This window comes from Rhinolophus sinicus, linkage group LG07 (assembly GCF_036562045.2).
Source record: "Rhinolophus sinicus isolate RSC01 linkage group LG07, ASM3656204v1, whole genome shotgun sequence".
NCBI classification, from domain to species: Eukaryota; Metazoa; Chordata; class Mammalia; order Chiroptera; family Rhinolophidae; genus Rhinolophus; species Rhinolophus sinicus.
The window spans coordinates 45,606,684-45,633,386 of NC_133757.1; the positions used below are offsets into that span (position 1 = coordinate 45,606,684).

General features: G+C 34.2%; 1 protein-coding gene across 5 annotated transcripts in view; it reads right to left on the reverse strand.

Moving 5' to 3' along the window:
- CTNNA3 (catenin alpha 3) overlaps positions 1-26,703 on the reverse strand; it is a 1,442,547-nt gene that overhangs the window by 1,039,412 nt on the left and 376,432 nt on the right. The window lies entirely within an intron of this gene.

The following is a 26,703-nucleotide window of genomic DNA, read 5'->3' on the forward strand; positions in this document are numbered from 1 at the left end:
GTTCAAAGTGATTATATAACACACAGCTACTAAATTGTGAAGCAAGAATCCAAATCCAGATAATAGATATACTAACAAAGTGACCCCTACTAACTGCACATTTCAGGTCCACTTCATAAGCCCAGCTCTTAAGTTTAAAAGTCTATTCAGTTAAGGCTACATACAACTAAAGCCATTTTATCAATAGAATGGATAGCTTTATTACATACCTAATATATATCCAGTGAAAAGTAAATATCTTTGAGATTTACAAAAGAGTATATGATATAGTCCCTGTTCTCAAGGAGCATACAGTCTTAGCAAAGAGAAAACATCCAGAAAAAAATTCCAAGCTAAAATGAATACCTACAAGTACACACAGCAATCAAAAAATGATATCAACGTTGAATCAATGTTAGTAGAATTCCTGGGAATAATGGACAGAGGTGAGAACTGAGATAGAACTTAGCAGTATTCAGAGGGGCAAAAGGAAGAGGACAGGGAAGTGAAGAAAGGATATTATGTTTTTATTTATGGACATCTATTATTCCAATAGCATTTGTTAGATTCATGTATGCCTGGCAAAGAAATACCAACCTCAATTTCTGTCCTGATTGCCTAAAAGTTCAGAGTCAAATTTTACTCTGGCCACAACAAACCTTTGGCCTTTCTATAGGGGCATAAATATTTCCCACCTTTTTCTCAACTCTGTTTCTCTTTATATTCCTATTTATTCATGTGTTTTCTCTTTCTTTGGTGGGGGTAAATCATACGAATCATTTGTGGAAAATATTATGTTGTTTTTAATAAAATTTTCAAAAAACATTTGAAGACTGATTCAAACAACCCAGTTACCCTGTTTCCCTGAAAATAAGACCTAGCTGGACCCTCAGCTCTATTGCATCTTTTGGAGCAAAAATTAATATAAGACCCAGTATTATATTATACTATACTATACTATACTATACTATACTATATTATATTATATTATATTATATTATATTATATTATATTATACTCGGTCTTATATTATATTATATAAGACCCGGTCTTATATTATAGTGAAATAAGACCGGGTCTTATATTACTTTTTGCTCCAAAAGACGCATTAGAGCTGATGATCGACTAGGTCTTATTTTCGGGGAAACACGGTAATTTAAAATAATTATGTGAATTATTTCTTAGAAGTTACTTCTTTTAATTTACTGGGGTAACATTGGTTACTAAAATGACATAGGTTTCCAGTGTACAATTTTATAATACATCATCTGCATATTGCATTGTGTGCTCACCACCCAGAGCTATTAATTTTAACTGCTCAGTCAAGTTACTGTTTGATATCAGGTGAAAAAAATGGCCTCTAGCTTGACTGACTGACTTATCAACCTTTTCAGTCTTTATGTTAATATTTGTGAAAACCAACCAAACTTTTATCCCAAAGAATAAAAACAAAACTCCTTTTGATATCTACATGTTACAAATAAAAAAGAAAACTAAAGTAGAATATGATTAAATCCATGATCAAAATAACTTTGGTAGTAGAAAACAGACCCACTAGTAGAACTCATATTTAGTCAATATTATTTTTCACTTCAGTAAAATTTTATGAACACATCAAAATTTAACGTAATATGCAGGATTATTCCTATCTTAAAAGTACAGACAATTGTCAATAAAGCTGTTATTTTTTTCAAAGTACAGTCAAACATGGATAAGTAATGTTCTCTTCCATCAAATTTTGCTCATCATTTATATTATTAACTTGCAGCTAGCTCTGTGTTCAGTTGATAGTTACAAATTTTCATTCACCGGTATTTATTCAGTATGTCTTTTCTTTTGTATAGTGCTTATCTTTTATGTTATATCCACAATAATTTGGATTAACTAAATTCAATTAAATAAGAATTCATTCACTTATTCATCTTTTACTATAATGTGCCAAGAACTGAGATAGATTATAAAGTGATCAAATGGTTAAAAGTGAATAAACAACTGTAATTCAATGAGATATTTCTAAAAATGATATGAATGATGCTGTAGGATTGAAAGGGTGAGTGATTAATTTTGCAGGAAGAAAATCAGAAAAGTCCTCAGAGTAAATGCCATTTGAGACCATGGATTCTAAAGTTTGCCAGTCACATAACTCACACCTGTCCTGGAAGCTCCACTCCCCGACTCCTAACTACAGTTTGGAAGTATTTTAGATATCTAATGATATTCGCTTCTAGAAATCTAGAACTCTAATAGTTTCTGAGTCTGGTATTTTGCTCAGATAGCTAGCTACTGAGTTTCTTTCCATCTATAAATGTTAAAGAAGACTTTTTTTTTTTTAAATTTTCTCCTTCCACAATCTTCTCAACTTAATCCTCAAATCAAAAGCACTCGATTTAGCCATTCCATGATAAATACAGGACATATGCAATTTTATTAAATAAATAATAGGTAATAAATAAATTGTAATGGATTGTCACAAGTTGTTTTTGTTTTGTATTGCTTTTAACATGTCCCATGCAAATCTAATCTTTGAGTGTCAAAAACCCTGTATTGCAGTTCTGACCTCAGGAATATGTGAAAAATGTGGAAGAAATGTATTTGCCTGTACAGTTTAAATTTTCACCAATCACTGGTTATGACATGACTGATATTAAAGTAAATGGATATTAGGTTATCCATAGAGAGTCTTTGTACTTTATTCTACTACTATGAAATGATTCTTTAAGAAAGTGAAAAACTTTCAGTTAGGTGGTCACATCATTAAGCCATATTAATGCTGACACAGCATTAAGCCATATTGCTCTGGTAGCTGTTCAGTATCAACTCTTCACTTCTTTAAATACAGAGGGTGCCAAAAAAAAAATGTATACACATTTTAAGAAAGGAAAAAACTGCATTAAAATTGTAGTACTCAATATATACCGATAACAAAAGATGAATACAAGTCACCTTTGACTTCGGCAATTACAAGAGGTGCTCAAAGTGGCTACCATCACTGTCCAGACACTTCTGATTACGGTGAACTACTGCTTGACCGACGTTGACCAAAGTGTCCATTTGTATACATTTTTTTGGCACCCCAGTATGTCCTTTTCTTCCTTAGCAAACACTTCTCTTTATAAAAATACTATTAATACCAAAGGATTCCATTGTTTCATACTGAAGGCAATTTCTTATTAAATTTTCAAGAATATACATTGTGTTATGCTGAGACAAAACAGTAGAAGCAAATTCATTAGCTAGTTGAAGGCATAATCTTCTCATCTTCCCACTTAGGAAAAAGAATATATTTTAATTTTAGAACTTCAGAACATATCGATATTAACATGAAGAGAACTCATCATGAATAATGTGATTTTAATGACTACTAAGGGAATTGTGTCATAATGTCCTGCTCTTAAAATACTCTTGTGGGTGATGAACAGGGTACAGTATGTCAGAGGCAGCAGCCATGAGAATCTCCAATATATGGAACGTGTATTATATTCAAACAACTATTCTTCACAAATAAAATACATATAAAATTTCATTCTAGATAATTATCTATAGTGTGGCCCATGTTATATGGTAGGAAATGAGCCTGTAAAACTGAATTCATTAGACTGCAATGTTTTCTATTATATTAAATACCTAAAACATCTTTAATGAGAATGCTTTGAATGTTATCTTCAAAATGTTGCATATGTATGGACTACAATTTGTTAGTGACTATAAAATAACAGCTTTTAGGGTTTTGAAGTTTCATGACTGCCCTTAATTCCTCTTAAGAGACAGCAAAATCTGAGAAACTCCAGTTGGATTACAAAGCACAGTAATGTGCTTTTTATTTCATGGGGCTCTGAGACTGTTAGGATTAGTGTGAAATACTGACATTTATGTTCCTGAGCACATTGGGAACAGGATGGAATGGTGACAGAAAATAATTGGACAAACTCCAGAAAGTCTCTGAGAAGTACTGTTTAGAACTCCATCTTCTGATTGGATATTCCAGGTTCATGGAGTATAAAGCTAGCAAAAATACAAAGGTTTGTGATCTCTACCATTCCTTTTCAGGTTTGTATCCCATCTACTTAGAAAAGGACTAGTGACAATGTATGGATTAAATGATCTGCATAATTAAGTATTTTAAGTTAGTGGTCACTAGGAGACAGGTTACATTTTATTATTGCTATTGAATTTCCCATTGCATATTAAATTTGCTATAAATTCATTCCCCAAAAAAATCTTGCCCTGAAAACGTTTACTAAAATAAATAGGACAAGAAAATGAGGAAAAGGGCGGAAACAGGCTAAAATTGGAATAAAAGTTAACAGTAAACTTATAATGATATAATTCTAAGAGTTGATGTAAATAATCATTCCTTTGAATTATTTAACATAAAAGTATATTAAACTTCTCCATTCCATTAGGAGATAGCATAGGTGACTTTGGTAGAAAAGTAAGCAAGGAAGTTTACTTTTCGTTTCAGGGTCTAAATAAGCCACAAGGAGATTAACAAACAATTCTGTTTATTATACTCTCCTTCTCCATGTCTATGTCTTCTTCCTTTCCTTTTCTCCACCTCTTGTTTGAATGATATCTGATATATATTTATGTGCTGACATAGTGAGGAAGCATGACAAGCCTTAGAGAGGAAAAGCTTATATTAATTTACCTTGCAATGTAAATTTTCAATTATATAATATTATATATAGCTCTATTACAGTAGCTCACCAAAAAGTGTAAATATAACCATATTTAACTCAGTACCAGCCCACACAACCAAATACAGGTTCCAAAGTAATTCCTTTTTCAATAAACTGAATATCCCAGAGCTTAAAAAAATTCAGATAAGGCTCAAAGCTTCCCTTTAAAAAAGATCCTTTGACACTTTTCATAAAAGCGGTTCTTTGCTTGTGGCTAGATATTAGCACTACCACAAATCCCTTGAATTATCAGACTTGGCTTCACATGACTGTACGTGTGGTATTCTATGAAAGATCCAGAAGCTTTGTTAATGAGAATTGCTAAAAAAGAAAAAAAAAAATTAAAATATCTCTTAAAATTATTTTTTTCTCAAACCAGTATGTGGTAGGAAGTCATCCCTTGGAGTGTATTTACATGTGGTTACTGTAAGTAGGATAGTAGGATAAAAAGAAATCCACTAGAACATTTTCACTTCTCCCGAGTCATGGTATCCCGGACAGCATACCAATTTTATCAGAAATACCATTATAATTTTCTAATAAATGAAAAGTATCCACACTATTCACCTGCTCCTGATGATGAAATTCCTAAATGATAAGGAAAACCCTGAAATTCCTAAATGATAAGAAAAACCAAAGAAAACCCTGAAGCATCTAGCATTTAAGCTATTTCATTGAGAGGGGTGGGGGAATTGTCATTTAGAAATAAAAGTACCAGTCAGTAATAAATTATGTGCAAGTCAATCCAGCAGAGTGTATTTGAATCACTTCAGTATTTTTATCTCCCTAAAAACAAATGTCATAAATGAGGCATGAAAAGCTATTAACTGAATCATTCACACTTTGAATAGATGTTGTCTGATTGCTCTTTCAATGGAAATATAAACTGATTTATTTATAACTGGTAATTATGATAATATACCTTCATTTTATATCCTTTCCAGTATATTATAGATATTTTATAATTATCTTATTTCATACCTGATCTACAATCATATGCTTCCCCAAAAATTTATTCTTTCCCAGGCTTTTCCTTAACTTCTTTTTGCTTAGGGTGTAATTAAAATGTTTTAACTGACTTGATTCTTTTCTCTTGTTTGCTGTTTAAATTTTCTGCCCTTTTCCCTGGAACAATTGATCCATTCCTTAAGTTTATACAACTGGAGACTGAAATCTGAATTTTAAGTAGATGCATAATATTTTTGTATAATCGCTATAGAATGAATCCTGTCAGCACTTACTAAGTCAAGTTTACCTCGTTTTCTTTCTGAGATAGAGGGAAACAGAGCAGGTAAAGGAAGAGAATTTAATGGAGGCTGATTTGCACTTCAAAGAGAAGGAATGTTGGGTCTTAAGAATCAAGGCATGAAGAGTTGTTTCATCACATTTCTTAATTTCTTTAGACCAAAGAGGAATATTTCCCTTCGATGTTTTATCTCTAACCCTGAAATCAATTTTATCTTTTCTAGACATGCAACATTTTTTTCTATTTTGCTGCATAACATACTACATATATCCTTGACTCTGCTCTCAACATGTACATGTTCATATCAGAAAAAGCCTTTGGAGATATGCTTCTACATTTAATTGGAACTACCGTCGAGGAAAACAGCCATCACATTATGAAACAATTTTTAAAAGGACACATGAGAAAAGTGTTTCAGAGCTAGGTCCAGAAAAAATTCTCCCTGAGAAGTGGTTGTACTTGTCTGCAATAAATGCTAGAGCCCTGTAACACATCCTGTCTTCATATCTCAGCTCAGGAACCCAGCAATGGGTAACACTTGATAACATGGTAACCAGGTTAACTTTCCTGTTGACTGTTCTGGCTTTCTCTCCTTTTTTATATTGTTTATATCCTCTTTGTCATCCTACTTGCTCATTTTATTTCATATGTCTTTTGTTATAAGCAGTCTCAACGTATTTGGGGGTAAGCAAAAATATATATGTGAGCAAATAAACCAGAGTTGCTACTATAAAAGCATTTTTTTTATTCGTATTGCAACGCTGGTATAATATGACCTTTGGAATGCTCATTTTTTTCTTTTTAGCATTCATGCCCACTTTCATTATTTCTCATTGCATCATCTATAGATTTTCAATTCCTTAATTTGCATCTTACTTATCAGCTATTTAAAAAACTTACAGATATATATATATACACACACTCACACCCCACACTCTTTCTCTCCTACATTGTTCTTCATATATAAAGATCACTAAGCAAAGCAGGCCATACATCTCGATATCTTCCATTAGTAGAAAAGTGTTATCAGCTGCTGGATTAAAACAACAAAGTATATTTTCAAAAGAGCTCACTAGGGTTAAAAATGAAGTTCTCAACAATTTTTTTAAAAAGAACTTTCTTACCTCTATAGGATGTAAGCCAAAAGTCTGTAGTTAAGTAGCTCTTAACTTTTTTCTAATATTATATTTTACCTTGTATAATTAACACTTAGAGTTAACATAATTATCGTTTATAGATCATAACCCATTATGATTACTTTCCAAATATCTATTCCTCTACTTTCCTTGACAGCCTAAACCCCTCTTGTGAGCTGCCCATCTACCCCTCTAATATCAACCCCAAATTGAAAGGAGGCAAATTTTTTCAAGTACATCCAAGTTTATCCATATAAAAATATCTTAAACATAATTTAGTGATACTATTTAAAGTGTCTCCTTCCACTTACATTCAGCGAATTGGGTTAATATGTGAGTTAAATTCTGAAACTTAAAATGTAGGTTTGAGATACAATAAACTACAAAATAAATACAAACAAAATCTCCAAAATTGAGATTTAAAATGAATGTATCTTTTATATTTTACCTGAAGTGTAATCGTGATTAACTTTAGTCATAGTCCATAAAAAACTCATGTAAAAGGAAAATAAAATAATATTTCATCCATAACAATTTATGAACTCATTCACATATAACATTTCATGTGTATTTATATGGTTAGACTTTAGTCCAACTGCCAGATTTGTGAAGCATGCAATAAAGACAAATTTAAAATATGATAATTCTTACTTGGCATGCAAATCCCATCTTTAGTTAATGTCTATTGCCCCATTACTTTTAAAGTCAGAGAAAAGATATCAGATGGAAGCAAAGTAAAATCAAGAAGATGTATATCAAAATACTGCATTATGTTCCCAATTATTATGTAATTCCCATTTCTCAAGCTTTCTTTGAGAATTAGAGAAAAATTAAATGGATAAATGTACTAACTATATATCTATAACCAATATGCTTAATAAGTTAAAATTTTGGAATATAAGGCTTCTACATTCATAGTTTTAAATTACATGCAAAGTTCTGAATTACATTTCAATTCTGTTTAAAGTGTATAACCATTGTAAAAACCGAGAGCTTCTTCATAAACAGAGTAAAATGAATTTATGAGCCGGTGCGACATAAAAATATAAGTAAAAATCTTATTTAAGTAAATTATTAAGACTAGTTCATACAAAATATATCTATTCCAGAATCTCCATAGGCTTTTTTCTTGTTTTTCTTGATACCATTAAGTTTTGTTATACTATAAATATGGATGCAATTGGAACTAAATTACTACCAGCACATACATAAAACTGGGTAAGAAATTTGGATTAATGGTTCTTAATTTTTTTCTAATCCTAAATACTTAAAGTTGTAACATACTATCTTAGTAACTTAGCACAGCTGTGGCTCTCAGTGTTGTATGGGTGGGTATTGGGGGGCGTGGATAGAGATACCACTTTTTCTTGGCTTTTCTCTGTGAAGAATCAGCCCTGAAGAGTGTACTTCAATTGCCCATTTTCTGAAAATCTCAGATTTTGATTCAGGTCTGAAATGTAGTCCTATGGAGTATAATGTAGTTTTGGGTCAACACTGATCAAGGAGATCCCAAAGGGAGATCTGAGTCTAGAGAAATTAAATATGGGTACCCAGAAATTAGATGATATATCCCAGAAGCTACAATAACTTGACTTGAAGGACTCTATATGTATCAGTTCAGAACCTCATAGTTATCTCACAAAGAACCCAGACCACATGTCTGGGAGCAACTTTGATCCATACACGCTATAAACTCCATCTCTGGTCTGATATTTGACTAACTCCAAGATTACGGCAAACCACCTATTAATGCCTCACCCAAAGGCCTCGTAGAAACAATTACTCTGACTAGAGTGCAAATGAGACAATTATGATCACTCATGAAAATGGCCACGGGAGAAATAAGGTAGATTCAAGAAGCAAGCTGTAGATGTCACTTTTTTCAGTAACAGATTTACACCAATACTTTTAAAGAACTCTATGATAAGAAACAGAGTTAACGGGGTGAGAAAGAAACAAAAACTGGATCTTCTGTCTTTTTTAAGACAGAGCTGCTCCTTTAGTTGTTTTGTAATAACATTCCATCTGATACTTTCTGAGTCAAAACATTCAAGTAAACACCTCTAGAGAACATTATCAATTTAATCCTTTCTGCTTACCCCTTTACATTATTTTGTAAGTTACATTCCTGCTCAGTATTCATGTGCTTCATAGGTATTTGACAAGAAAAATTTAAATAGTTATGCTTTTCTTTTTTTCTTCTCCTAGCATGTTAAAGAACAATGAACCAGATCCAACCAGATGAGTCAACTATTCCCTAGGTGTAACTCCTGGAGTTATATTAATTTCTCTCTCTCTTTTTTTTTTTTTTTTTTTTTTTTTTTGCATCTCCCGCCCACCCGTATTAATTTCATTTGCTGCAATGGTTTAATAATTTGTTATAAATGTATTAAATTATATCATTTGAACATGTGCCAGAAAAATAATACTTTTCCCCAAGCTAAAACCATCCGTCTTAACATCAGGAACAAGACAAGGTTGCCCACTTTCTCCACTTTTATTCAACCTAGTTCTGGAAATTCTAGCCACAGCAATCAGAAAGAAAAATAAATAAAAGGCATCCAAATTGGTAAGGAGGAAGTAAAATTGTTATTATATGCAGATGACATGATACTATATAGAGAGAACTCCAAAGACTCCACCAAAAACTATTAGAACTGATACATGGATTTAGTAAAGTGGCAGAGTACAAAATTAATATTCAGAAATCAGTTGCATTTGCATAATAAATTACCAGAAGGAGAAATTAAGAAAACAGTCCCATGTACAATTGCTTCAAAAGCTATAAAATACTTAGGAATAAATTCAACCAAAGAAGTAAAAGACCTGTACTCAGAAAATTATAAGATGCTGAAGAGAGAAATTAAAGAAAATACAAATAAATGGAAACACATATCATGGTCATGGATAGGAAGAATTAAATAGTTAAAATGTCCATACTGCCTCAGGCAATATACAGATTCAACATAATTCCTATCAAACTGCTAAAGACATTTTTCACAGAAATAGAACATACAATCTTAAAATTTATATGGAACCATAAAAGATCCCAAATAGCCATGGCAAGCTTGAAAAACAAGAATAAAGTGGGAGGTATCACAAGACCTGACATCAAATCATAGTACAAGGTTATAGTAATCAAAACTGCATTGTACTGGCATAAAAACAGACACATAGATCAATGGAACAAAATAAAGAGCACAGAAATAAATCCATGCATATAAGGTCATTTAATCTACGACAATGGAAGCAAGAATTTACATTGGGGTAAAGACAGTCTGTTCAATAAATGGTGCTGGGAAGCCTGGACAGACATATGCAAAAAAATGAAGCTGGACCACCTCCTTATGCCATATACAAGAATAAATTCAAAATGTATTAAAGACTTAAATGTAAGATCTGTAACCATAAAACTCCTACAAGAAAATATTGGAAGTAAATTTGCAGACATTACCCTTAGTAATATTTTTACTGATATTTCCCCTGAGGCAAGGGAAGTAAGAGAAAAAATAAATATATGGGATTATGCCAAACTGAAAAGTTTTTTCACAGCTAAGGAAACATCAATAAAACATAAAGGGAGCCTACTGAATGGGAGAAGACATTTGTTAATGATATATCTGATAAGGAGTTAATTTCCAAAATTTATCAAAAAAGTCATTCAACTCAACAACAAAAAAACAAACAATCCAATTAAAAAAGGGGCAGAGGACATGGGAAGACATTTTTCTTAAAAGGACATACAGATGGCAAACAGATGTATGAAAAAATGTTCAACTTCACTAATCATTAAAGAAATGCAAAATAAAAACCACAATGAGATACCACCTCACTCCGGTCAGAATGGCTATCATCGATAAATCAACAAATAACAAGTCCTAGTGAGGATGTGGAGAAAAGGGAACCCTCGTGCACTGTTGGTGGGATTGCAGATTGGTGCAGCCACTATGGAAAAGAGTATGGAGGTATCTCAAAAAACTGAAAATGGAACTACCTTATGACTCAGTAATTCCACTCTTGGGTATATCTATCCAGAGAAATCCAAAGAGCCAATTCGAAAAAATGTATGCACCCCTATGTCTATTGCAGCACTATTTACAATAGCCAAGACATGGAAACAATGAAATGCCCATTAGTAGATGACTGGATTAAGAAACTGTGGTACATTTATACAATGGAGTATTACTCAGCCATAAAGAAGAATGAAGTCTTACCATTTGCAACGATATGGATGGCCTAGAGAACATTATGTTAAGTGAAATAAGTCAGACAGAGAAAGACAAATACCGTATGATCTCACTTATATGTGGAATCTAAAGAATAGAATAAATGAACAAACTAATCAGAAACAGTCTCAGAGATATAAAGAAAAAACTGAGCATTACTAGATCAGAGGAGGCGTGGAGATGAGGGAGAAGGTGAGGGGAATTGAAAGCACAATCAGTAACCACAAGATTGCCACGGGGATATGAAAGACGTTTTGGGGAACATAATCAATAATCTTGTAAAGATTTTGTAGGGTAGCAGATGGGCACTTGTCTTATTAGGGAGACCACTTCAAAGATCATGGATGGTGTACCTGCCTGATCACTGCTCTGTACACCTGAAGCTGAAGCTGAATAATAATAAATGTCAACTATAATCATACATATATATATATATATATATTTAAAGGATGTGGTGTACAGCATAAGGAATAGAGTCAGTGGAACTGTAACAGCTATATACGATGTCAGGGGGTAGTAGATTGGGGGAGGGGGTTTATCACTTCGTGAGGGGTTAAATAAATGTCTAACTATTACATTGTTTTGTACACCTGAAACTGATTAATAATAATAATGATAATAATAATTTTCCCCAAAGCAGATGAATCATGAACCTGAAATGCATAATGCACCTTAAAGGTGCTTATAATTCTTCCAATGAGTGATTCATCCACATGATAGAACACTGACCATTTGATTTGAATGGTAATCTCCAATAAAGATGAAGAACATTTCAACGCTTTTGAAATGCTACTCTTAAATTAAAATGAAAACTTAAAGTAGATAACCACAGAAGCTTCTCTGATAATGCCTCCCTCAGAAAGCAGAAAGGCTGGGGACCAACATTAGTAATGAGCTTGGCTTCCTTCCCTGAATTTTTATAAAAGGGCCATTCTCACATGTAGATCCTTTTCTTTATACTCTCCAAAATAGCTCAAATGCTTATGAGGAAATTTGGTTGGATTTGAGAGTCTTAGAGCAAGTGATACTAACATTTACATAAAGGAAACAGTTAACATTATAGAAAAACTCAGTATTATTTAGTATACAGTTCAAATAAATCTGCTTAATCACTTGAAAGTAATTTTGGGAAATCAACATATACCACAGGTGCCAAAAAATGTACACATTTTAAGACATGTATTACTTTTCAAAGTTGAATTGAATTATGGTAGCAATGTGTAGTATGATTCACTCAAAATATAGCATTAATCAAATGAATGCTAGCGTCATTCATTGTATTACAATTTTAATACAGTTTTTTCCTTTCTTAAAATGTATATACATTTTTTGTCACCCTCTGTATAATATGCCTTATAATCCTGTTTTCAAGACTGATATAGATTCATGACATAAATAAAAGAAAAACTAAAAATGCTGTAAATAGCATATATATGTGGGAGGGGACAGAGACAGGAGTGCAGTTTCCAGACTCTCGGCCTCACATGGAAAGGTGTTGGCTCAGGTAGTAAATGGCCATCAACTGTAATTGGATGGCCATCAGCTATGGCTGGTTGGCCGTCACCTGTAACAAGTGAGCCACTGGCCACTGATATAACTGCCGCAGCTGTGGTGGAGAGGGAGTTGAGGGGAGTCGAGGAGAGTTGGTCGGTTGGAAGCAAAGCAGACTGCAGGTGGCACGTCGTGTGAACCCAGCCTCCAGTGAGACCATAGTGGTATGACTCCCCTACCTATGGCTGCGTGGGTGTTCCTTTTTGGCCTAGCCACATCCTGCGTTCTTATGTGGGGAGTGGGAGTACAGACCCCACAGGCCGCCCCGCATGACAGTGTGTGTGTGAGAGATATAAATTGGATATAGGTAATGGTCTAAAAGAGGCTTAAAAAGTGATTCATTTCAAAATTTAGAATTAAGACAAAAAAAGGTAATTACCCATAGTAGGAAACAATGATGATAAAAACCTAAATCCCGCTGCAATGGAATGAACAACAGTGAAAAGCAAAACCCCAGCTGTGATCATTGTGACCTTCATCAAGGTCAATTCACCTTTTGGGCTTCTGCTTCTTTACCTGAAAAATGAGGGAAATTTAACCATGTGATCTTCAAAGTCCTTTCCACCTCCAACATTAGATAAAACTATATTCCGTAAAACAGATATAAACCAGAAGTTACAAACCTGATTCTTCACTTGTAATGGATTCACTGATGAATACCAATGTCAGCAAAAATGAAATCCATCTCCTTTTTTCTTCCCTGATTCTGATTTGGTAGGGATACCAGTTAGCAATAAAATAGTATTGAGGAGTTGGGACTCACAAAAAGATAGAACTACATCCAAAACCACGATACTATGATTATAGAATTATTGTTTCTGCACCCTAACATTTTGAAAATAGTTGATGAAAACAAACAATGAAAAGAAGAGTAAGTAGACAAACAGAACTTCAGTGAAAACAACTGGGTAACAAAAGTGTATAACTATTTTCTTACTTGAACTTTTAAGAAAAATGAATGCCTAGTGATATTTCATTCTAACTTCTTTAATGTGCAAATTCAATTATGGAGTCATGGCAACCACAGGATAAAAGGTAGAGGTTTATCATTAATTTGAAAATGTCTTGGTTTGAAAAAAGTTTGGTAGTAAAATCAAGGTTAAATGAAATATCATGAAGCTGTGCAATTAGGTTAATAATGGTGTGCCTCAGGGATCAGTGCCAGCACAGGTGTTCAATATATTTATTAATGACTTAGAAGAGTTGTGAATAATATGGGCGCACATTTGGATGACTTCAGAGATATTTATAGCAATCAAAATGGGTGAATGACTGCTTTACTTGACCCATTCAAGAGCAATTATTTAACATATTACAGCAAATAATCAACAAGGGTAAATTAATGTGAAGTGAGTGGAATTACCCAAGTTTTCTCAATATGCTAATAGCTACTGAAACAGTTTTTGCCTTTCAGGCAAGAATGGGCAGATATAAGAAAACATCTGTCCAATAAACAGCTCTTCATGAAAAACAGAATACTCAGGAAAAAAAAAAATGTGGAACAAAGAATAGTGCAAGAGGATAGTTATCTAAATCAATAAGCATTGCTGAAAATTTTTCACACCAGAGACTTGCTCTATTAAACAACATTGTTGGGACAGGGTGTGGTTCCCCAGGGATTATATGATGTTTTACATTATTATCCTTTCTTCTTTAACACCTATTCACTAGAGTTCTCAGATGCCTCTCAGGTGGGAATGAATTTTATAAAGGCATCCTTTTTCACATCTGCTTTGCTCTGTTCTAAAGGAGTCAGTGCCATTAACTCCTATGTGTTAATCTTCCCAAAGTGAAGATCTCAGGATCTAATTTTTCATTAGAAAAATAAAATTCCTTTTCACACACACACACACAAAACATTCAATAACAGCATGAATTATCTTATGTCCTCCATTTGCCCAGAGATAATTTAATTATTGTGCATACCAGAATTCTTAAATGCGACATACTTTCAGTTACAATTCACTCATTCAAAAATATTTTCTAAGTGCCTATTCTATCTAAGGCATAAAAGAATGAAAAGAACTAATGAAACATGGAATCTGCCCTAACAGAGCTTAGAAAGCCATGTCTCCCCTCTTCTGAACTAAGTGTTTTCCAATCCAGTCCCTATAGATCACTTATAAATATGTAATTTCACAATAAATTTGAAAAACATTAAAATTACCAAGAATTACAACTGTTTCTCTAGGAATATGTAATAATGCTTCTAAACTGAAGGAACTATTTTCTGCTACCGTTTATCCTTTCTATCAGGGGGAAAATCTGTTGACCCATGGTATTAACTCTCATTTAAAAAGTTAACTTAGACACTCTTTCAAATTTCAAAAAAAAAAAAAAAGGATTTCTATCCTGTTTGGGACCAAGCTGGTAGGCCAATATAACTAGAGTGAAACCAAATACTAATGCAAATATCAAACTGTATCCAACTCAGCTCTACAAAATAAGCCATCAGTAAACCCACTGACAGTATGGAGATATGTGTGAAGCGCTGAAAGTGAGAATTTTTTTTTAAGATTTGGTCAAGCTCCTCTACTCTCTATACGTGCTCAACTGGAAATGTCCCATGTGAACATCTAGAGTAATACTTACATACCCCCATAAGAATTCATTAGATATTCAGAATCTCAATGTTAAATGGGACCTTAGACTTTCCATATTGCTTGAACGATAAATGTTCTGTACATCCTCTGTCATGTCACTACCAGAGATTAAAAATAATAATAATAATTCATTAATAATGCCAAAGACTCATGGTAAAAGGTAAACTTTAGGTAATTAAGTAAACTACAAATGTTTCTTAGAACCTCAAACATGTTTATTAATGAGATTTACTAGAAGGTTTAGAACTATCTATCTGAAATACAAAATTCACAGTTTAGAGAATAATTCACATTTAAAAGTTTTGACAGTTCTGTTATTTTTTTCTTTCCATATCTTTTGGAGCTGTTGGTTATTTTGCAATGTGATTTAAATATAATTTTAGCCAGATAAAACAAGTAGTGAATGAGAATTCATTAGCAGGTAGTCAGGTGTAAATGATCTATCAATCATCTGGTATTTTTAAGCATCAGCAAATTTAATTCCCTCTCTAGTGGAGTAAACTCAGAGTTATGTGGTACATCATATTTATTAAAGAATATTTAGAATGTGTCTTGATTATAAAATACTGAAAATACTTCCCCCGTTAGGTTTCCTAGGCAGGCAGAGAGCAATGATGTCCCTAATGCACATCAGGGCATTTAAAACAACCAAATAGTGTTACTGAAAATAAAAATTTCACATTTTTGCTGTTGATAAAGAGATTTGTCATGATAAAAAGAAAAACAAAATCAGTCTTAAAACTATGGAAGAGCACATGAAGATTCAAAATTTTATATTAGTTTAAACAGAGAAGGTACATCTGTTTTGCTCAAAACTGAGGTCATAATGATTAAACAAATTTAATGGCCTTTCACTGAATTCCATCTTTTAAGTGTCAGCCAATTACTATGAAATATTCTTTTTTAACTCGCATAATCCATTGTATATTATATTTCTATTCTGAGTCAAGTAAACAACTCAAGTTAGGTTGACCAAATATTTTTCTCACCCTATATTACAATGGAAAGCAACCATCTTATCCAGACCACACTGTATTAGACTCTACAAGCTCATTCTGGTGATGCATGGTGTACATATTGATTTTAATATACACATACTTTTCAAGGTCAAACAGCAACTTAAGAGGAAAAAGAGTATTGTGAATGAGTGTGAATACTCATTTCTGCACTATGGCTTCTGGATCTTAAAACACTCTGCACTTCACAGAAAGTTATGTGGCATTTGAAACCCTCTGAAACTGAAAGTAATTTTTGATGCCCATTTGGAGCAGTCAAGAACATTAAGTACTATCCAAAAAACAGAAGACTTGAGACTTCAGGGCACCCTCCTGCATAACAATGAAAATTACAAAACAGAAAAGTGAACAAAAATATTCTACCTACTGGATATATCTCGTTGATTGCCTATTCTCTTAATAAATATGATGGGAACATACAGGTTAATGAGATTCCTTTACTGTAGAATGGAAAGTTATCCTTGTTTTATAATGCATACTATAACTCTTTCCTAAACACAGACTACATTTTAATTGCTATTCAACTATATGGAAAACAAACTGATGTTAGGGGCATTGAGTCACTGTACTGTACCCTTGAGATACAAACGAAGCACACTTTTTGCTGGTAGTCACTAGATTTCAAATAGGACCTGGGGTTTTAAACATTTCAGAAAGAATCTTTTTCAAGGTCTCTATTGTCAATGTATATCTTTCATTTTTACCACACCAATGATAATCCCAAGCAAGATTCCAAAACTCACACAAAAGGATTTCTTTGAATGCCTTAAATCTTCCTTTGTTCTCGATTTCTTAAATAATAGTTCATCAGAACTCTCCCAATTGACCCATTCTGCCATAAAGCTACATTTAAAACCATCTTTCATATTGCAGATTTTTTCTTACCAACCAGTGAAATTTTGGCCAGTCTGGTCAACAGTACCTTAGTGTAGGCACTGTTATCGTTACCAGCTTATTAAGGAGTGTGTGTAAAGGACAGGTACTCTGGGTATGCACTCATCGATGGACACCAGAGTGAATTGAGAACAGAGACAAATTGATAGAAAATCAAGGGAATCAAATTGTAAACAGTTACAGTAGATTACCCAGTGCATGGCATCCGAAGAGATTGTTAACCCCAGTCTATTCCACAGAGGATGGAACCTGAAATTCCTAACCATTAGATTTATTCCTCTAAGAGACTGCCTGCAATACAAACTATTTTAGTTGAAAATATCATATTTGGAATGGAAAACATATTACAAAGTCTTAGGTTGGTGCAAAAGCAATTGCGGTTTAAAAAGTTAAAAATAATTGCAAAAACTGCAATTATTTTTGCACCCACCTAATAGTTTACAATAAGTCCCTACTAATGCCCAGTGGCACTAGCCACAGTACAAGTAAGCTCTCATGAAGCAGATCTAAGCAGTCACACTATCAGATGTCCAGGGTCACACAGGTGCTGGGCATAAAAAAAGCAGGAAAGGTGCTAATGGCAATTGACCATCAGTTTCAACATCTGCAAAACAGAGACAGGTGGAGACCGAGGTGAATGGAAGAGCCCTTTTCACACCTACAGGGCAACCAGCATGGAGCTCCAGAGCACCGTTGCCTAACAGGGAAATGGGTCCATGTCTTCCAGTTTTCCTAGAGAAACCAAATCTGAACTTTTGTGGAAAATTTCTAATTTTCAAAGGTTAGAAACTAATTCAATTTTGTTTGTGTGTGTAATATCCTATGGGTCAACACTGTTCAGGGCAAATCAGGTATAGCTGAGGGACAGATTTGTCCAACCTGCTGGCAATTTCCTATCCAGAAGCATGAAGAAGGGAGGTTCAGGTGGGATGAGCGTGGGTTCTAGGCTGTCAATTAAGAGACAATATAAGGGCTCGAGACAGAATTCTTTCATTGAGGAAAAACTACTCAAAGTCTATATATAAAAATCTAATTGCAGTAAGCTAGTAGTTACAGAAAGTATATACTATTTTTAGAAAGTATATACTATTTGGATATAGAGAGATTATTTTGTTTTTCTTTTTCTTTGTTTAATTTATGTATTTTTACTGTCTTGTGCAAGGAACGATTTAAGATAACATACCAAAATTCTCAGTGAGATAAAATTAAGAATAAATTATTCAGGAAAAATCTAGAAGAAATGATGTTAGTAAAAATGAGATAAAGTACACCAAATGCATGCTGAATATAGTCAAAAGAATGAAAGTCCCATTAGCTGTTAATTTATAAACTTGACTATTATGTACATGGGGAAGGGAGGAAGTATTCATTATTTTGTAAAGACCATTTGCCGTTGTTTTTTTTAAATGCAACTGGGTTTTCAATTTGGATGAATATATCTTGCTCATAACTAATAAGTAATACACACAGAATAAAAGAGCATTTTTACATAGTTTAACTGTCTAGATTCTATATTTTCACAGTAAAAAAGTATTATTTTAAAGGCTGTCTTCATGAGCCAAAATAGAGGGCAGAATAGATCTCTTCCTACTAGGATTTTAATACTCCCTTGGCTGAAAGGGAAAGATTTTTCAATAATAAGAAAAGGCACTGTGAGTTAAAGGAGCATTGGTCTGATGAGACCATATACAGGATATATCACCAGCAATATTCCAACCTAATGTGTCAGAATTGTACAACTCTTTCCAAAAAGGTACATTAATAAAAAGCAAGCACTTCTACAAGATAAATTGAGTATTGTTTGTTGTTATTCAGAAGGAGAAACAAAATATGGATGATTCAGTATCACCAGGGGTAGGCATTAGTGTACTCCTGTCTAATTCCAACCCAAATTCCAGACCATTAAATACAATTTGGGAAAGCTCGGCTCTTAGAGTATCAGAGGCTGTGCATCCCATATGTAATGAAGAAGCACTCCTGTAAATAAATGGATGAGCATCGTGCACGCTGATGAACCAAGCATAGAGGCTGAAATTAACTAGCCGAAAAGCTCTCCTTCCTTATGCAGCTTCCCTTCATAAAATTATTAAACTATAACTGCAGAGGCCAGGTCTCTGTGTTTAATTTTTTGAACAAATATTTAGAAAATATGTACCATTTGATAGGTGCTAGTCCTAGAAAAAGTTCACTTCAATGAACCTCCAGTTAATCCATGCCCACTCAATAGGCTCTATTCTATGTGGAGAGTCAAGTTACCACTGCAGCATAATGCAATAATGCAATTATAGTAATAGCTTCAAGTTGATCAAACCCATTATTTAATTTTACTTTCTATAACAAAAAGCTTGTTATCAAAAATCATTAGCAACCACAAAATGCTACTGGACGTCTGAACACCTTTTCCTTAACCCATCTCCATTTCTAATCTCACAACCTTATATAATAAAAATCCACCTTTGACTGTCAGTTGATTGCTCAACAGAAATTTTACATACCAGGAGGGATTGGCAGGAAATACTCAAAGTAATGAAAAGCAAGGACCTACAACTAAGATCACTCTACCCAGCCAAGCTGTCATTTAGAATTATAGGACAGATAAAGAGCTTCCCAGATAAGAAAAACCTAAAGGAGTCCCTCACACCAAACCAGTATTACAAGAAATATTAAAGGGACTTCTTTAATAATAAGAAAAAGATAAAGCTTAAAAAATATGAATAATAAAATGGCAATAACAATTAATACATATATGTCACAAATTACTTTAAATGTAAATGGATTAGATGATCTAATCAAAAGACATAGGGTGGCTGAATGGATAAGAAAACAAGATCCTTACATAAGCTGCCTACAAGAGACTCAATTCAGATCAAATGACACACACAGACTAAAAGTAAAGGGATGGGAAAAGATATTTCATGGAAATGGAAATGGAAAATAAAAAATCTGGGGTAGCAATACTTATACCAGACAAAATAGACTTTAAAACAAAGGCTATAACAAGAGACAAAGAAGGACCCAGTAATTCCACTTATAGGTATTTATCTGAAGAAACCCAAAACACTACACCACAGGGATGTTTGCATCCATATGTTCATTGCAGCATTGTTTACAATAGCCAAGATATGGAGGAAACCTGGGTGTCCATCAATGGATGAATGGATCAAGAAGAGGTGGTACATATATACAATGGAATATTACTCAGCCATAAAAAAAAAGCTTGCCATCTGCAGCAACATGGATGGACCTAGAGCATAATGTGCTGAGTGGAGTAAGTTAGACAGAGAAAGACAAATGTCATATGATACCACTTATATGTGGAATCTAAAGAATAAAATAAATTAACAAACAAAACAGAAACAAACTCATAGACACAGAGAACACTTTGATGGTTGTTAGATACAAGGGGGGTTGGGGGAATGGCTGCAAAAGGGAAAGGTATAAAGGAACACATATTGGTAGCTACAAAATAGTCACGGGGATATAAAGTACAGCATAGGGAGTATAGTCAATAATACTCTAATAACTATGAAACAATTGTAAATGGGACTATTTTCTTAATTTCTCCTTCTGATATTTTATTATTGGTATATACAAATACAACAGATTTCTGAATATTAATTTTGTATCCTGCTACTTTACTAAATTCATGTATCAGTTCTAATAGTTTTTTGGTGGAGTCTTTGGGGCTCTCTATATATAGTATCATGTCATCTGCATATAATGACAATTTTACTTCTTCCTTGACAATTTGGACGCCTTTTATTTCTTTTTCTTTCTGATTGCTGTGGTTAGAACTTCCAGAACTATGTTGAATAGAAGTGGAGAAAATGGGCAACCTTGCCTTGTTCCTGATCTTAAGGGGAATGGTTTTAGCTTTTCCCCATTGAGTATGATGTTAGCTGTGGGTTTATCATATATGGCCTTTAATAATACTCTAATAACTATGTATGGTGTCACATGTGTACTAGATTTATCAGTCATCATTTTGTAAGTTATATAAGTGTCTAATCACTATGTTGTACCTAAAACTAATATAATTACAGTTGACTGTCAACTGTAATTAAAAAATTATTTTTTTTATTTTTTCGAACCTTCCTGATTTTTTAAATTAAATTTATTGGTGTGACACTGGTTAATAAAATTATATAAGTTCAAGTGTACAATTCTATAGTACCTCAACTGTATATTGCATTGTGTGTTCACCACCAAAGTCAAATCTTCCATCACCATATATTTGACCCCCTTTACCGTCTTCTACCTCCCACCAGTTACCCTCTGGTGACCACTAAACTGTAGTTTGTGTCTATGAGTTTTTGCCTGTTCCAAAATTAACACAAGTCTTCAAATTAAAGAAGTTAAGTGCTACCCAAGCTCATGGTTGTTACATATACTTATGATTACTGAGAGTCAATCTCTCTTTTTATTTCTTTCTTTTATTCTCTCACTATGTGTAGTCTATAGGTGAATGTGGAATATTCTATGTAAATACTTCTTATCCCCGGCCATCAAAAAATAATCCATATGGGGGAAATAATACAAAAATCCATTTCTAGGTTATATTTCTCACACAGAGAATAACAATTTCCACTCACTTGTCATGGATTCATAAACTATAATTAGAATTCATTCACGGTGAACCAACAGACAATCTCAAAAGAAAGATTTATAGTACCCCCAAAAATAATCCATTCTGTGTTCCAGATGTTAGAGTAAAGGCTTCCAAAATAACAGAATGTATTACATACTTTTACCAGTATATTCAGCTATCATAAGTTCATTATTTCCAAATCAAGACAATTCATGTCTAACACATTCAAAACTTACTCATAACAGACCAATTGTGAATCATGTTAAATATAAAGTGTTGTTTTCACATAATTTTACAAGCCAGATAAGCTTATTTGCCAAGGGTCTTACAAAATACTGTTACTATGACAAAAGCTAATATAAAAACCAAAAATAATTACCAATAATTTTGGCATTAATGGATAAAGGGGCAATGAAAATTTTACATCAATAAGGTCTGAATAGTCCTCTCAGACAGGAGGCTTGGGCAAAATCATCTATCAAGTTAAGCCAGGTGAATCTGTAATCAATGACCAGAGCTCTGCTGCAACTGCAGTGCCTCATAGGAAGTAAGTTGAATTATGAGCACAGAAGAAAACATTGATTGTTGCTTGCACCTGTTTATTTCACCAAGTAGAATAGAAATGAGTATTACTAATTTCATTTTGCAAATATTCAATACAGTTTTCACTAGACATCATGTATTTGTAAGAGCACTGTAATAACTACAATTTAATGTCATGTGACATTAACAAAGCTCAGGGACTTAACATTTTTCCAGTGACAATGAATAAAACTAAAATATTGATTTCAGTGACCTGAGTGTGATTGTCATTGTCTAAAAGAGACTTATTATAATTTAGTGAAGAATGAGCTTTGGAAAACTACTTTGTTTACAAACATGTCAGGGCCTTCTTTTTTTTAATGGGTTGTTAGCAACTGATGCTCTTTCCAAATATTTTTAGTGCCCCAAAAGCCAGTGCATCATGGAATAAACATACCATTCCTCAAACTTACATCTATAAGTGGTAAACTTTTATTGCTTGACTATAAAACTTTTCTCCAGCATCATGGAATAAACATACCATTCCTCAAACTTACATCTATAAGTGGTAAACTTTTATTGCTTGACTATAAAACTTTTCTCCAGACCATGTCAGTATCTCAGATTATGAAAGATTATAGGAAAAGATTAACCACATAGAATCAAAACATCCAGAGTTGAGTTTTACCATAAACATATGTAACTTACACAACTTCAATTACATAAATTGAAAAGAAATGCATCAGTGCCAAAGATTCTGTCAGCCGATGTGTGGCCTGAATAGAGTATGAAATGGGAAATGTGAATCTGTTCTGCCCTCAAGAGTTCAGAGGTCCCAAGTACATCTGAGCATATGAGCGACTAGCCTTATTGAGGGTGATTACATTGAGGGAGTATTTTCATATTGTATGACCCTTGAAAGAAAGCCAACTACTGCTGATGCTCAACCATAGAAATGCTGGAAGGAAAAGTAGCTATGTTGAAGTTACTGAGACATAGTATGCTGATTTACAATATACACGTTTTTAAGAGTAATTTTAACTCTATACTTGGTTTTTGGAATACCTCTGATCTGCTGATTTTGAAATACTTGTGATCTTTTATGTGGATCAATAACATCATGCCATGCCTTTCACTGCTAACAAAAACACAAAAGTGTATTTCATAGTGAATGATATTACAAAGAAGTGAAGAAATTCCAATTTTAGTATGTATCTTTCATGAGAAGTTAAAACTAACTAGTAAAGAATCTCTGACATGGCTACAAAATGACAGACAGTCTGAACCAAAACAAAACAAAATCATTTGTAAAAGTACAAGAATTGTGATTATTACTCAGTTTCCTTTTCAAAGAAAATCTTCATGTCACTTTATTCAACATATCTTAGATACTAGAGTAATATATGCTAACTAAATCACAGTTATAAAGTATAGTTGAGGACTGATTGCAAACTGAACCTCCCAACAAGATCTTTATACCTTGGGGTAAATTCATCTTGGTCTATAAATGGTTAACAAAGAAACATTCTGGGTCTTGCTGGATGATGCAGCTAGACAGGTATTCTGGGAAGCCAGATCATGACAACCAAGTAAATTGGGAAGCCAGTCATGTATCGTTTGGGGATTTTCTGTCTGTTTTTGTTTTTTTCTTCTATTAAGGAGTGAAACCCTCTCTAGTAGAATTTTCCAGTGGATTACATCAATCCTCTTGGCAAAACTACAGCATATAGTTTCTGCTTGACACTTCAAGCCAGCAAAAACTAAACATTTATTTCTATTTCTTCATTGTCCCACGAGCTAAGAGATAATTATTTTCTTCATCTATTTTTATGTATTTTGCATATTTGTGTTTAGATTTTAACTCATAAATACATATTAGGTATACTTATTGACTTACAATGCATGTGTAAAGTAAATATAATGTGAGTTAGGTGCCCCTTTGTGCCTTCCACTTGTTGCGTCAGGGGAACGCTCTGTCCAAATGGCACGCAGACATTGACTCCCCAGTCAGCAGGAGTAAACTCGGGAAGGCCTCGCCAGCTCCCCTGGTTGAACAATAGCTGACCCGCCAGTGGAACGCATGAATAGCATCACATAAGTTGCCCTGTGGCCATAGTAACTTCATATACATTGTGAAAGTGCCGGAATCATGTCCTGCCTTCTGCCCTAGATAACTAACCTGAAACTTGTGATTCATTGTCCCCATGCTTGCTGGTTGTAATTACTATGGCCTAGCATTCTTCCCCGACTGGTAATCTATTGGGGAAAAAAACCCTATATAATTAATGTCCTGAGGGAGCCCTAATCGGAACTCTCCAACAGGGACGTTCGCTGGACACACCTGAAGCCAAGACACTGTCTCGGTTCCCCAGTGCCTTGGAAACACTCTTTGGTGGTGAGAACTCACTGTTGCTCTTTGTCTTACTTTGCTTTATTCTGTCGATGTTACTTATTGCCTTACTTAATAAATAGTGTTTTGCTGCCTCAACTCCGTCTCAGTGTGCATGGTGAATGCGTATTCAACACTCAAATTCTGTGGCCACTTAAAATGTAGCGCCTTGCTGCTACAGCATGTTGAATGCCGATGAAAGCAGTAACAATTCAGCACATACACAATACAAGGGGTTCCAAAGCTTGTGCTTGACTGAGGAGAGAACCAGACTTGCGCTCCCCCAATTATTTCCACTTGTATAAAATACAGTGGTACCTTGGTTTTTTAACGTAATCCACAAGTTCTGAAACATTCAAAAACAGCTGACAGCTAGGCCCCAGGATCTTGCACTCAGCAGAAGTCGTGTGGTATGTTCGACTTCTGAGTCGTGTGCGAAAACCGAAGCATCTACTTCTGGGTTTACGGCGTTCATAAACCAAAATGTTAGTCAATGGAGACGTTCGAAACCCAAGATACCACTGTAAGCATAATCATCCAGGATTTAGGATCCATGTCCTAAGACTTCATTTCCTTCTCTAATGCTGACTTCACACTAAAATAATTAAGAGTGGAACATCCATTTTTTCCAGGAAAAGACCACTCCCACAGTCAGGGATCTGGTCTGATCCTCGACAACCCCAACAAAACAATCAGACCTCAGATCACTCCCCAACATCTGAGTTATAACACTAGGAAAATAACTAAGAATAACTTTGTGTGAGGAGCATCAGCAGCCCTTTCCAGGTGCAGCTGTATCAAGCCCAGTCCACCTCCCTTTCAGTCTCTCCTTAGGACATAATCTCACCCATCCTCACCTTTTTATATTTTATGCATAACAAATAATAAACGCGTCCCTCACCTTCTGACTTAGAGTTATTATTGCCAAGTCAATAGGAAAGAACTTGAGACTGTGATCAGAACATTTACAATTCTATGTATGGACATATATATTTAGGTACATTAAAAAGAACGACCTAGCAAATGAGACTCATCAGTTGCTCAAACTCAAATTTTGGTTGTCAATTTTGAGTCCTCCTCTTCCTCATCTCTTATATCTAATTCATCTCCAAGTCTTCTAAAATCCTGATTTAACCTTGCGATGGTTAATTTTGTGTCAATTTGACTAAGCCACAGGGTACCCATATATTTGGTCAAACATTATTCTGAGTATTTCTATGAGAGTGTTTTTGCATGAGGTTAACATTTAAATCAGCAGACCCAGTAAAGTCAATAGCCCTCTCTAAAGGGTGTAGGCCTCATCCAATTAGTTGAAGATCTGAATAGAAAAAAGAGATGACCCTCATAAAAATAAGAGAGAATTCTTTTTGTCTTATGGCTTTTGAACAGAGGCATCAGCTTTTTTCCTGCCTTCAGACTCTAAATGAAACATCAGCTCTTCCTGGGTCTCAAGACTCCCAGCTGTCTAACTAAAACTACACACACCATCAGCTCTCTTGAATCTCGGGCCTTAGAACTCATATTAGCACTAAACCATCAATTCTTCTAGGTCTCCAGCTTGCATTCTTACCCTGCAGATCTTGGGACTTGCTCTCTCTCTCTCTCTCTCTCTCTCTCTCTCTCTCTGTCTCTGTCTCTCTCTCTCTGTCTCTGTCTCTCTGTCTCTCTCTCTCTCTCTCCCTCCCTCCCTCTTTCTCTCTCTCCCTCTCTCTCTCTCTCTCTCTCGCTTTCTCTCTCTCTCTCTCTCTCGCTCTCTCACTCTCGCTCTCTGATACAGATATAGACATAGATATAAGAGAGGGAGAGAGAGAAAAAGGGAGAGAGGGAGAGAGAGACAGAGACAGAGAGACAGAGAATCCTATTAATTGTGTTTC